The sequence below is a fragment of the Dipteris shenzhenensis genome, chromosome 4 (assembly GCF_047967505.1).
Source record: "Dipteris shenzhenensis isolate YYH24624 ecotype China chromosome 4, Dip_SZ_1.0, whole genome shotgun sequence".
Lineage (NCBI taxonomy): Eukaryota > Viridiplantae > Streptophyta > Polypodiopsida > Gleicheniales > Dipteridaceae > Dipteris > Dipteris shenzhenensis.
Window position 1 is genome coordinate 27,528,999 of NC_141599.1, and position 11,819 is coordinate 27,540,817.

The following is an 11,819-nucleotide window of genomic DNA, read 5'->3' on the forward strand; positions in this document are numbered from 1 at the left end:
ATAGACTGCATATACTGCTGCGCACGTCCACCCTCGAGAAAATGGAGTCGGGAATCCGGCATGAGCGGGGGGGAAGGGCCTGAACTGCCGAGTCTAATGATAAGAGCACAGGCGCATGGTCGGAAAGTGTCGTCCCTGGAACTATACCCGCCTGACCGCCTCTGCTGATGGCCCAATCACTAACATAAAATCTATCCAACCTCTCCAGGAGTCTACCTCCTTCCCTGCGGAAGCCCCACGAGAAGTCCAAGCTCCCGTGCTAACGCCGGAAGGACGGGTCTCTCCAACTGTCCCTACCTCCTGTCGCCGGAACCGAACATCAAAATCCGTTGCGCTGAATCCATGGTACCACGGGACTATCATGATAATCTTTCCATCCACCGACGTGGGGGAGCCAGCAATCAGGTTGCTCGCAGCTTTCGCATTGGAGAGTTTGAGCCAGAAGATGCCCCTTCCCATAAGGGCCATCTCCTCAATATGGCCGTCCTCTAGCATGAGAGTGGACTGGAGCCAGTCCCTGATGGCTGATCTGGAGGGGGAATGTCCAATGACTCTGCCATAAACAGAGGTAAGGGCAAAGTTGTTGGCAACCTCCTGAACCCGAGATGATTGTTGCTCTGTCAGGATGACGTGGTAGGCATCTGGAGAGGGAGGGTCCGACTGGGCCTCCGGTTCCGGGCAGGGAGCCGCCATACCGCCACAACAAACTGCGAGGCTTCCAATGAAGAAGAGGCTGCCACCCAGAAAAAGGGGGATAGATGCGGGAGGGTGGAGCCTGGGTGTGAAGAAGACGGGTGCGGAGGCGAAAAGTGGGAAGGATGGAGGGCGGAGGGTGGAGGAAGCGGGACGGGAGGCCGGGAAGCGGAGGTGGCGCGGGATGGAGGAGTGAGGACGGAGAGCAGGTGAGGTGAGGAGGCGGGAGCGGGAGCGGGGGAGAGGCGGAGCGGGGCGGGAGGGCGGGAGGGGGGCGGGAGGGGGGCGGGGTGGAAGGGCGGGGCGGAAGGGACGGGGTGGAGCGAAAGGGCGGGGGGGCGGGGGCGGAAGGGCGGGGTGGAAAGGGCGGGGGTGGAGCGGAAGGGCGGAGGGGCGGGAGGGGGCGGGGGCGGTGTGGCGAGGGGCGGAGGGGGGGGCGAAACAGGGGGACAGGGGAGGAGCGGAGTGGGCGGCGGGGAGGGTGGAGCGGGGGAGCGAGGGGTGTGAGACGGAGCGGCGAGGGGGGAGGGCGGTGTGAGGCGGGGGTGAGGCGGAGGTGCGAGGGGGTGAGGGCGGAGAGGCAGCGGCGAGGGGGTGAGGCGGAGGTGCGAGGGGGTGGGGCGGAGGTGCGAGGGGGTGAGGGCGGAGAGGCAGGGAGTGAAGCGGGGGTGAGGCGGAGGTGCGAAGGGGGCGCGACGGCAGTGGCGGGTGAGGGGGGGTGAGGGCGGAGAGGCAGGGGGTGGGGGTGGTCAAGGCAAGGAGGAGCTAAGGGAGGTAGAGGTGCGGGAGGGGAGGGGGAGGCTCGCAGGAGCTCAACTCATTGCGAAAAACTCATTCAGATTGTATAAGATATAAAATTTTCACATTACTAGTGTCAATGCCTTGTGACACTGCTACCACTTTCCTCTAAAGTCTGGTTGACTCTCTCCGTCTGACCATCCGTCTCAGGATGATCCCCACTACTCATTCCCAACTCAGTCCTCAGTGTCTCAAATACCGCTGTCCAAAAATGACCGGTAAATCTAACATCTCTGTCTGACACTATGGATCTAGGCAATCCATGCAGATGAAATATATGTCTAATGAACAAATCCGCCACTTGCGGGGCACTAACAGACTCTCTAGTCGGAATGAAGTGAGCCATCTTGGTTAGACGATCAACCACCACAAGGATAGAATTATACCCTGCTTGTGTTGCAGGTAGCCCTACAATAAAGTCCATGGAAATGCTCTCCCACTTACTTAGTGGTATTTCCAAGGGCTGTAAAAGTCCGGGTGGCTTCACCCGCTCGGCCTTACTTACCTGACACGAGAAACACCGTGTCACATATTCATGAATATGTTTTTTCATCTTTGGCCAAAAGAAATCTCGCTTCACGAGATCATATGTCTTCTCGACACCTGGATGTCCCGCACACGGGCTATCATGGCATTGTCGAATGACTCTCTGTCTGAGATCATTCTGACCAGGTACTACAACCTTGCCATTTCTAACTAGCATACCATCCCTTATGGTATATCTTGCATAAGTTTGGCCTTTTCTGGATGCCAGGACATCCTTTTCACTTTCCCCGGGTTTTAACACATGAGCTTTAGGCCATAAGCTCTGGACAAACTCGTCCACTTTTTGAGTTTCTCTTATCTCGGTCATTAGAGCACTCTCTAATACCGTGAAACTCAGGGTATGCATAATGCGAGAGAACGCATCAGCCACCTTATTATCTTTTCCTCTTTGGTACCGAATCGTCAAATTAAACTCCTGCATGAGCTCTGTCCACCTAGCTTGGCGGCCCCTCAAGTCAGGCTGTTTACAAAAATGTTTCAGAATATCATGATCCACATCCACATAAAACTCTGAACCATACAAATAATGTCTCCATGTTTTCAAAGCATGGATAACAGCATACAACTCCAATTCATGAGTTGGCCAATTCCTTTGAGAGGGAGAAAGCTTCTTGCTTTCAAAGGCTACTGGCCTTCCCTCTTGAAGGAGGACTGCTCCTACCGCAATGCCACTTGCATCGGTTTCTAGGAACAACGGTTTCTGGGGATCAACTATTTTTAACACCGGTCCTGAGACCACAGCTTGTTTTATGGTGTTAAAACTTTCCTGTTGATTCTGTCCCCAAATAAAAGGTACTTTATCTGAGGTCAGATCAGTCAATGGCGATACTATTCCGGAATATCCTTTGATATGCCTTCTATAAAACTGGACAAATCCCAAGAATGATCGCAACGCGGTCAGACTCTGAGGGATTGGCCAAGTTAGTATCGCAGCCACTTTCTTCGGATCCATTTCTACCCCCTGTGGAGTAATTATGAACCCTAAATATTCAAGCCTAACCATACACAGTATAGTTTTCTTTTTATTTGCATAGAGACTGGCTTAACTCAAAGTACTGAACACTACTCTTAAGTGTTTACGATGCTCAGTAATACTTTTACTGAATATCAGGATATCGTCAATGAAATGTACTACGAACTTTCTGATATACGGACGCAGTAAATCGTTCATAAGCATGACGAAGGTCGCTGAAGCATTGATAAGTCCAAAGGGCATTACCAAAAACTCATAATGACCAAACCTGCTTCTGAAAGCGGTTTTATGCACATCCTCGGCTCTAATCCGGATTTGATGCTAGCTGCACTTAAGATCTATTTTGCTAAAAATCACGGCTCCATGTAATGCATCTAGCAAATCATCAATCCGAGCCATCGGATACCTGTGCTTAACAGTGATATTATTCAATGCTCTGTAATCTATACAGAGGCGAAACATATCATCCTTTTTCCTCTTTAATATCACTGGTGAAGGAAAAGGTGAGAAACTTGGTTGAATCTGCCCCAACTTGAGGTATTCTTCCAGTTGTCTACGCACCTCCGCCTCTTCAGCAAAACTCATTCTATAGGGAGGTCTATTTACAGGTTTTGCCCCCGGGATCAGTTCAATCTTATGCTGAACTTTCCGCTCTGGAGGTAACCCATAAGGTAGTTCATCCCTAAAACATTCAGAGAACTCCTCTGTTATAAGATTAGCCAGCTTGGCCATCTCACCTCTTTGCGTAACATCAGTGCTAGCGAAGAATCATCCACCGGCTCTACCGATGCTGTGCAAAGGAATAAAAACTCTACTTGAGCCTTTCTGATTTCCATCGCGGAAACCAACGGTCCCTGACGTATATCTTTTTCACCTCGCAAGACATAAAGCACATCATTCATCTTGAATTGATATACGTGCTTTTTCGAATCAATGGCTGGATTCTTCCTAGAATGCCACGCCATTCCCAGGGCTATATCTACATGAGCAAGCTTGGTCATTTCAAAATCAAGCTTCTCAACATAGTCCTGAATCCGAAGCTCCAACTGGGTAACCCTTTGGTCCCATACTTCAGTTGAACTTCCATCTGCCATCTTGACTGTATACGCATAGTCAGATGGACTTGTTTTTAATTTCAGCCTCTTCACGAGCTTGGAGTTAATCACATTGTGAGTTGACGCCGAGTCAAACAACACAATGACATCATGACTGGCCACTTGCCCTTTCATTTTAATTAACTCCGTATCATTGAAGGTTGTATACCCCGTTGCTGCGGGCTTAGATAGGATGTTATCAGGTGCACTCGTCACTAACTTAGCAACAGATACACATAACAAACAAGGTACTAACCTCTGAGAAGGTCCCGCCAGTTGCATCTGCATATGTTCCGCATTGGGACTCTCCTGCATTTCTACGTCGCATTCAGATATTATCATATTAGCCGTGCGACGGTCTTTATTCAGTGGACAATCCTTCCACTGATGTCGCTGAAGGCAGCTGAAGCACAATCCTTCTTTTCTAGCTTTCTCTTTTTGTTCAGGGGTCAACGAGGAGTTTGACCAAGCCCGGGCTGCCATTGGAGTTATTTTCCTTTTCACCCCAACGGTGGTACTTGTTTTTACTGGTCCCTCAACCGGCTTCACCTGCTTGGTTTGGCCACTTGGCTGCGAGACACTTGTCTTTGAAACACATTTCCTCGGAAATCCCCCTTTTTTCGGGTACTCATACTGAGTCCCTGCCTGCACAAATCCACCAGATCTGCCTCTAGCATCCTCATAGTTCAGGGCTACTGCGATAGATTCATCTAATGTAGTCACATACTTAGCCCGAACTTCCATTTTGATCTTGTCGTTCAGTCCATAGATATAGTCTTTTAACTGAACCGACATAGGGAGAGGGTCTGTTATTTTCATGACACATTCCCTGAATTTGTCAGTGTACTCTGCCACTGACAGACTCCTCTGACGAAGATTTCTATAAGCATCCCAAGCTCGGGATTCTTCATCAAGTGGAAGAAAGTGTTTCTTAAATTCAGCTTTAAACCCTTCCCAGGTGGTTGGAGCAACTTGATCCTTCTGTTGCTTTATCCACCATCTGTCCACTGCCTCAATAAACAGGTGTGTGGCCTCGCGGATTTTCTTTAGATCGGATCTAATTTCACAAATGGCGAAGGCTTCTTCCCACTTGTGTAACCAAACCTCGATCACATCAGAGCTGCGCTTGTTCATCTGACCAGCGTACTTCTCCGGTCTATAATTAGCGATATTAGGCACTTTGACCCTTGCGCGCTCTAAGGAATGTATACTGGTGGGCTCTGGCTCTGCTAGAGCTTTGCCGTTATCAATTCTAGACGGTCTAGCCGACAAGGCCTGCACCATCTCCCTGATCTCATTTTGACCAGCATTCACTTGAAGCTGCTGGTTCATAATCTGCTATAAAGCATCCTCTAATATTGAAATCCTACCAATCAAAGTAGGTGCTGCATGATGTGACCTCTGTTGTGTAGACTACACTCTAGACTCACTAGGATTCACCCTAGAATCTTGTCCTTCTGCCTCCATAGTTTCAAAAGGGAAAATAGTTTTTTTTTTTTTTTGGGTTGTTGTTGTGGTGGATTTCCCTTTTTTTATACAGAAAAGATAAACGACAATCCCTGTTGTATAGAACGAATCAACTGCAACTCAGAATTTTTTTATAAAAGAGGAAAAAATGCTCCCTGGAATCTCCACTCAATCCGAGTCCATACGCTCCTCTTTCTCAGACGTACAGTCTCCCTTCGAAGTCCATTCCAAATAGGCTGTGCAGGTGTCAATGACTTTCACTCTTGGCTTCTCTTCTTTACTCTTCCTAAGTTAAATCAATCACGGGCAATGGCATATCGATTGTTCCACCCAGCCAAACTCTCGTGGATAGCAGATCATCAGATTCCTACGTTCCTTCTTTATTTTCATGCTTATCCATGAGACCCTCAATTCCCTAGATAGTTCTCCTTGCCAAATGTCATTAATTTAGCCTCTCCACTTGGTGTACCATTTTTTTACCCCTCTCTTGGGGCACTTTAAAACCCACTTGCCCCTTGGCATTATTGCATATTTAGATGCACCTAGGCCTTAGCACTCAGAACTACCTAGTCAATGCCATTCCACCTCACCTAGGACTTGGCAGTTACTTCTCTTGACCATTTCAATTATGCACATTAACTATTACAAAAGTTGGTCATCTAAGAGAAAATGCCCACCGATCTATCCGAGGTCATGCTATCTCGGCTAGAGCATAACATTCCTTCCCTCTTCAAGCATCAGCGTCCTCGATGATGAAATCTGGGAACACTCTCCGTAACTGGTATACGGATTCCCAGGTAGCTTCCGATAGAGGCTGACCATACCATGCAACCAACACCGTGGGTATCTTCCGATTTCGTATTTGCATTGTTCTTCGGTCCAGGATTCTCGTTGGTTTGCGCCTTGCAATATCCTCTATCTCCTGAAACAAAACCACACCTTCGATTAGTGAGTCCCATGTATGCAAAATTTTCTTTAAGCGCGAAACATGAGAAACCGGGTGCACCTTACACCCTTGTGGCAATTCCAATTTATAGGCTACACTGCCTATTCTCTTTAGAATTAACCACGGCCCACAGTATCGAGGTGATAACTTAGCACACTCTCCTGAAGTCAACGACTTCGAGTGCGAAGGAACTCTGAGAAAAACTTTTTCTCCTTCTTCAAATACTCTTATAGACCGATTTTCATCCGCATACACCTTGGCTCTATCCATAGCCTGGCGGATATTAGCTCTCGCAAGTGCTAGCATCTCCCGCATCTGAACTACAAAGTTCGCGGCACTAGGCACTTTTTGAGGTACTCCAACTATAGTTGGATTGGCTGGTCTATAACCATAGTTCAGTTCAAATGGACTGAACCCGGTAGAGGAATGTTTCCTATCATTGTAGGCCAACTCCAACAATGGCAACCACTTGTCCCATGTATGTTGCCTCAATGACACATATGCCCTCAGCGTATCCTCTAAAGTCTGGTTGACTCTCTCCGTCTGACCATCCGTCTCAGGATGAGATCCCCACTACTCATTCCCAACTCAGTCCTTAGTGTCTCAAATACCGCTGTCCAAAAATGACCGGTAAATCTAACATCTCTGTCTGACACTATGCATCTCGGCAATCCATGCAGACAAAATATATGTCTAATAAACAAATCCGCCACTTGCGGGGCACTAACAGACTCTCTAGTTGGAATGAAGTGAGCCATCTTGGTTAGACGATCAACCACCACAAGGATAGAATTATACCCTCCTTGTGTTGCAGATAGCCCTACAATATAGTCCATGGAAATGCTCTCCCACTTACTTAGTGATATTTCCAAGGGCTGTAAAAGTCCGGGTGGCTTCACCCGCTCGGCCTTACTTACCTGATACGAGAAACACCGTGTCACATATTCATGAATATGCTTTTTCATCTTTGGCCAAAAGAAATCTTGCTTCACGAGATCATATGTCTTCTCGACACCTAGATGTCCCGCACACGGGCTATCATGGCATTGTCGAATGACTCTCTGCCTGAGATCATTCTGACCAGGTACTACAACCTTGCCATTTCTAACTAGCATACCATCCCTTATGGTATATCTTGCATAAGTTTGGCCTTTTCTGGATCCCAGGTCATCCTTTTCATTTTCCCCGGGTTTTAACACATGAGCCTTAGGCCATAAGCTCTGGACAAACTCGTCCACCTTTTGAGTTTCTCTAATCTCGGTCATTAGAGCACTCTCTAATACTGTGAAACTCAGGTTGTGCATAATGCAAGACAACGCATCAGCCACCTTAGTATCTTTTCCTCTTCGGTACCGAATCGTTAAATTAAACTCCTGCATGAGCTCTGCCCACCTAGCTTGGTGACCCCTCAAGTCAGGTTGTTTACAAAAATGTTTCAGAGTATCATGATCTACATCCACATAAAACTCTGAACCATACAGATAATGCCTCCATGTTTTCAAAGCATGGATAGCAACATACAACTCCAATTCATGAGTTGGCCAATTCCTTTGAGAGGGAGAAAGCTTCTTGCTTTCAAAGGCTACTGGCCTTCCCTTTTGAAGGAGAACTGCTCCTACCGCAATGCCACTTGCATCGATTTCTAGGAACAACGGTTTCTGGGGATCAACTATTTTTAACACCGGTCCTGTGACCACAGCTTGTTTTACGGTGTTAAAACTTTCTTGTTGATTCTGTCTCCAAATAAAAGGTACTTTATCTGAGCTCAGATCAGTCAATGGCGATACTATTCCGGAATATCCTTTGATATGCCTTCTATAAAACTAGACAAATCCCAAGAATGATCGCAAACACGGTCAGACTCTGAGGGATTCGCCAAGTTAGTATCGCAGCCACTTTCTTCGGATCCATTTCTACCCCCTGTGGAGTAATTATGAACCCTAAATATTCAAGCCTAACCATACACAGTATAGTTTTCTTTTTATTTGCATAGAGACTGGCTTAACTCAAAGTACTGAACACTACTCTTAAGTGTTCACGATGCTCAGTAACACTTTTACTGAATATCAAGATATCGTCAATGAAATGTACTACGAACTTTCCGATATACGGACATAGTAAATCGTTCATAAGCATGACGAAGGTCGCTGGAGCATTGGTAAGTCCAAAGGCATTACCAAAAACTCATAATGACCAAACCTGCTTCTGAAAGCGGTTTTATGCACATCCTTGGCTCTAATCCGGATTTGATGGTAGCCGCACTTAAGATCTATCTTGCTGAAAATCACGGCTCCATGTAATGCATCTAGCAAATCATCAATCCGAGCCATCAGATACCTGTGCTTACCAGTGATATTATTCAATGCTCTGTAATCTATACAGAGGCGAAACGTATCATCCTTTTTCCTCTTTAATATCACTGGCGAAGCAAAAGGTGAGAAACTTGGTTGAATCTGTCCCAGCTTGAGGTATTCTTCCAGTTGTCTACGCACCTCCGCCTCTTCAGCAAAACTCATTCTATAGGGAGGTCTATTTACAGGTTTTGCCCCCGGGATCAGTTCAATCTTATGTTGAACTTTCCGCTCTGGAGGTAACCCATAAGGTAGTTCATCCCTAAAACATTCAGAGAACTCCTCTGTTATAAGATCAGCCAGCCTGGCCATCTCACCACTTTGCGTAACATCAGTGCTAGCCGAAGAATCATCCACCGGCTCTACCGATGCTGTGCAAAGGAATAAAAACTCTACTTGAACCTTTTTGATTTCCATCGCGGAAACCAACGGTCCCTGAGGTATATCTTTTTCACCTCGCAAGACATAAAGCACATCATTAATCTTGAATTGATATACGTGCTTTTTCCAATCAATGGCTGGATTCTTCCTAGAATGCCACGCCATTCCCAGGGCTACATCTGCATGAGCAAGCTTGGTCATTTCAAAATCAAGCTTCTTAGCATAGTCCTGAGAATCCGAAGCTCCAACTGGGTAACCCTTTGGTCCCATACTTCAGTTGAACTTCCATCTGCCATCCTGACTGTATACGCATAGTTAGATGGACTTGTTTTTAATTTCAGCCTCTTCACGAGCTTGGAGTAAATCACATTGTGAGTTGACGCCGAGTCAAACAACACAATGACATCATGACTGGCCACTTGCCCTTTCATTTTAATTAACTCCGTATCATTGAAGGCTGTATACCCCGTTGCTGCGGGCTTAGATAGGATGTTATCAGGTGCACTCGTCACTAACTTAGCAACAGATACCCATAACAAACAAGGTGCTAACCTCTGAGAAGGTCCCGCCAGTTGCATCTGCATATGTTCCGCATTGGGACTCTCCTGCATTTCTACGTCGCATTCAGATATTATCATATTAGCCGTCGCTTCACCTGCTTGGTTTGGCCATTTTAATTAACTCCATATCATTGAAGCCAGCTTGTTTTATGGTGTTAAAACTTTCCTGTTGATTCTGTCCGCAAATAAAAGGTACTTTATCTGAGGTCAGATCAGTCAATGGCGATACTATTCCGGAATATCCTTTGATATGCCTTCTATAAAACTGGACAAATCCCAAGAATGATCGCAACAACGCGGTCAGACTCTGAGGGATTGGCCAAGTTAGTATCGCAGCCACTTTCTTCGGATCCATTTCTACCCCCTGTGGAGTAATTATGAACCCTAAATATTCAAGCCTAACCATACACAGTATAGTTTTCTTTTTATTTGCATAGAGACTGGCTTAACTCAAAGTACTGAACAGTACTCTTAAGTGTTTACGATGCTCAGTAATACTTTTACTGAATATCAGGATATCGTCAATGAAATGTACTACGAACTTTCCGATATACGGACGCAGTAAATCATTCATAAGCATGACGAAGGTCGCTGGAGCATTGGTAAGTCCAAAGGGCATTACCAAAAACTCATAATGACCAAACCTGCTTCTGAAAGCGGTTTTATGCACATCCTCGGCTCTAATCCGGATTTGATGCTAGCCGCACTTGAGATCTATTTTGCTGAAAATCACGGCTCCATGTAATGCATCTAGCAAATCATCAATCCGAGCCATCGGATACCTGTGCTTAACAGTGATATTATTCAATGCTCTGTAATCTATACAGAGGCGAAACGTATCATCCTTTTTCCTCTTTAATATCACTGGTGAAGCAAAAGGTGAGAAACTTGGTTGAATCTGCCCCAACTTGAGGTATTCTTCCAGTTGTCTACGCACCTCCGCCTCTTCAGCAAAACTCATTCTATAGGGAGGTCTATTTACAGGTTCTGCCCCCGGGATCAGTTCAATCTTATGCTGAACTTTCCGCTCTGGAGGTAACCCATAAGGTAGTTCATCCCTAAAACATTCAGAGAACTCCTCTGTTATAAGATTAGCCAGCTTGGCCATCTCACCTCTTTGCGTAACATCAGTGCTAGCCAAAGAATCATCCACCGGCTCTACCGATGCTGTGCAAAGGAATAAAAACTCTACTTGAGCCTTTCTGATTTCCATCACGGAAACCAACGGTCCCTGAGGTATATCTTTTTCACCTCGCAAGACATAAAGCACATCATTCATCTTGAATTGATATACGTGCTTTTTCCAATCAATGGCTGGATTCTTCCTAGAATGCCACGCCATTCCCAGGGCTATATCTACATGAGCAAGCTTGGTCATTTCAAAATCAAGCTTCTCAGCATAGTCCTGAATCCGAAGCTCCAACTGGGTAACCCTTTGGTCCCATACTTCAGTTGAACTTCCATCTGCCATCTTGACTGTATACGCATAGTCAGATGGACTTGTTTTTAATTTCAGCCTCTTCACGAGCTTGGAGTTAATCACATTGTGAGTTGACGCCGAGTCAAACAACACAATGACATCATGACTGGCCACTTGCCCTTTCATTTTAATTAACTCCGTATCATTGAAGGTTGTATACCCCGTTGCTGCGGGCTTAGATAGGATGTTATCAGGTGCACTCGTCACTAACTTAGCAACAGATACACATAACAAACAAGGTACTAACCTCTGAGAAGGTCCCGCCAGTTACATCTGCATATGTTCTGCATTGGGACTCTCCTGCATTTCTACGTCGCATTCAGATATTATCATATTAGCCGTGCGACGGTCTTTATTCAGTGGACAATCCTTCCACTGATGTCACTAAAGGCAGCCGAAGCACAATCCTTCTTTTCTAGCTTTCTCTTTTTGTTCAGGGGTCAACGAGGACTTTGACCAAGCCCGGGCGGCCATTGGAGTTATTTTCCTTTTCACCCCAACGGTGGTACTTGTTTTTACTGGTCCCTCAA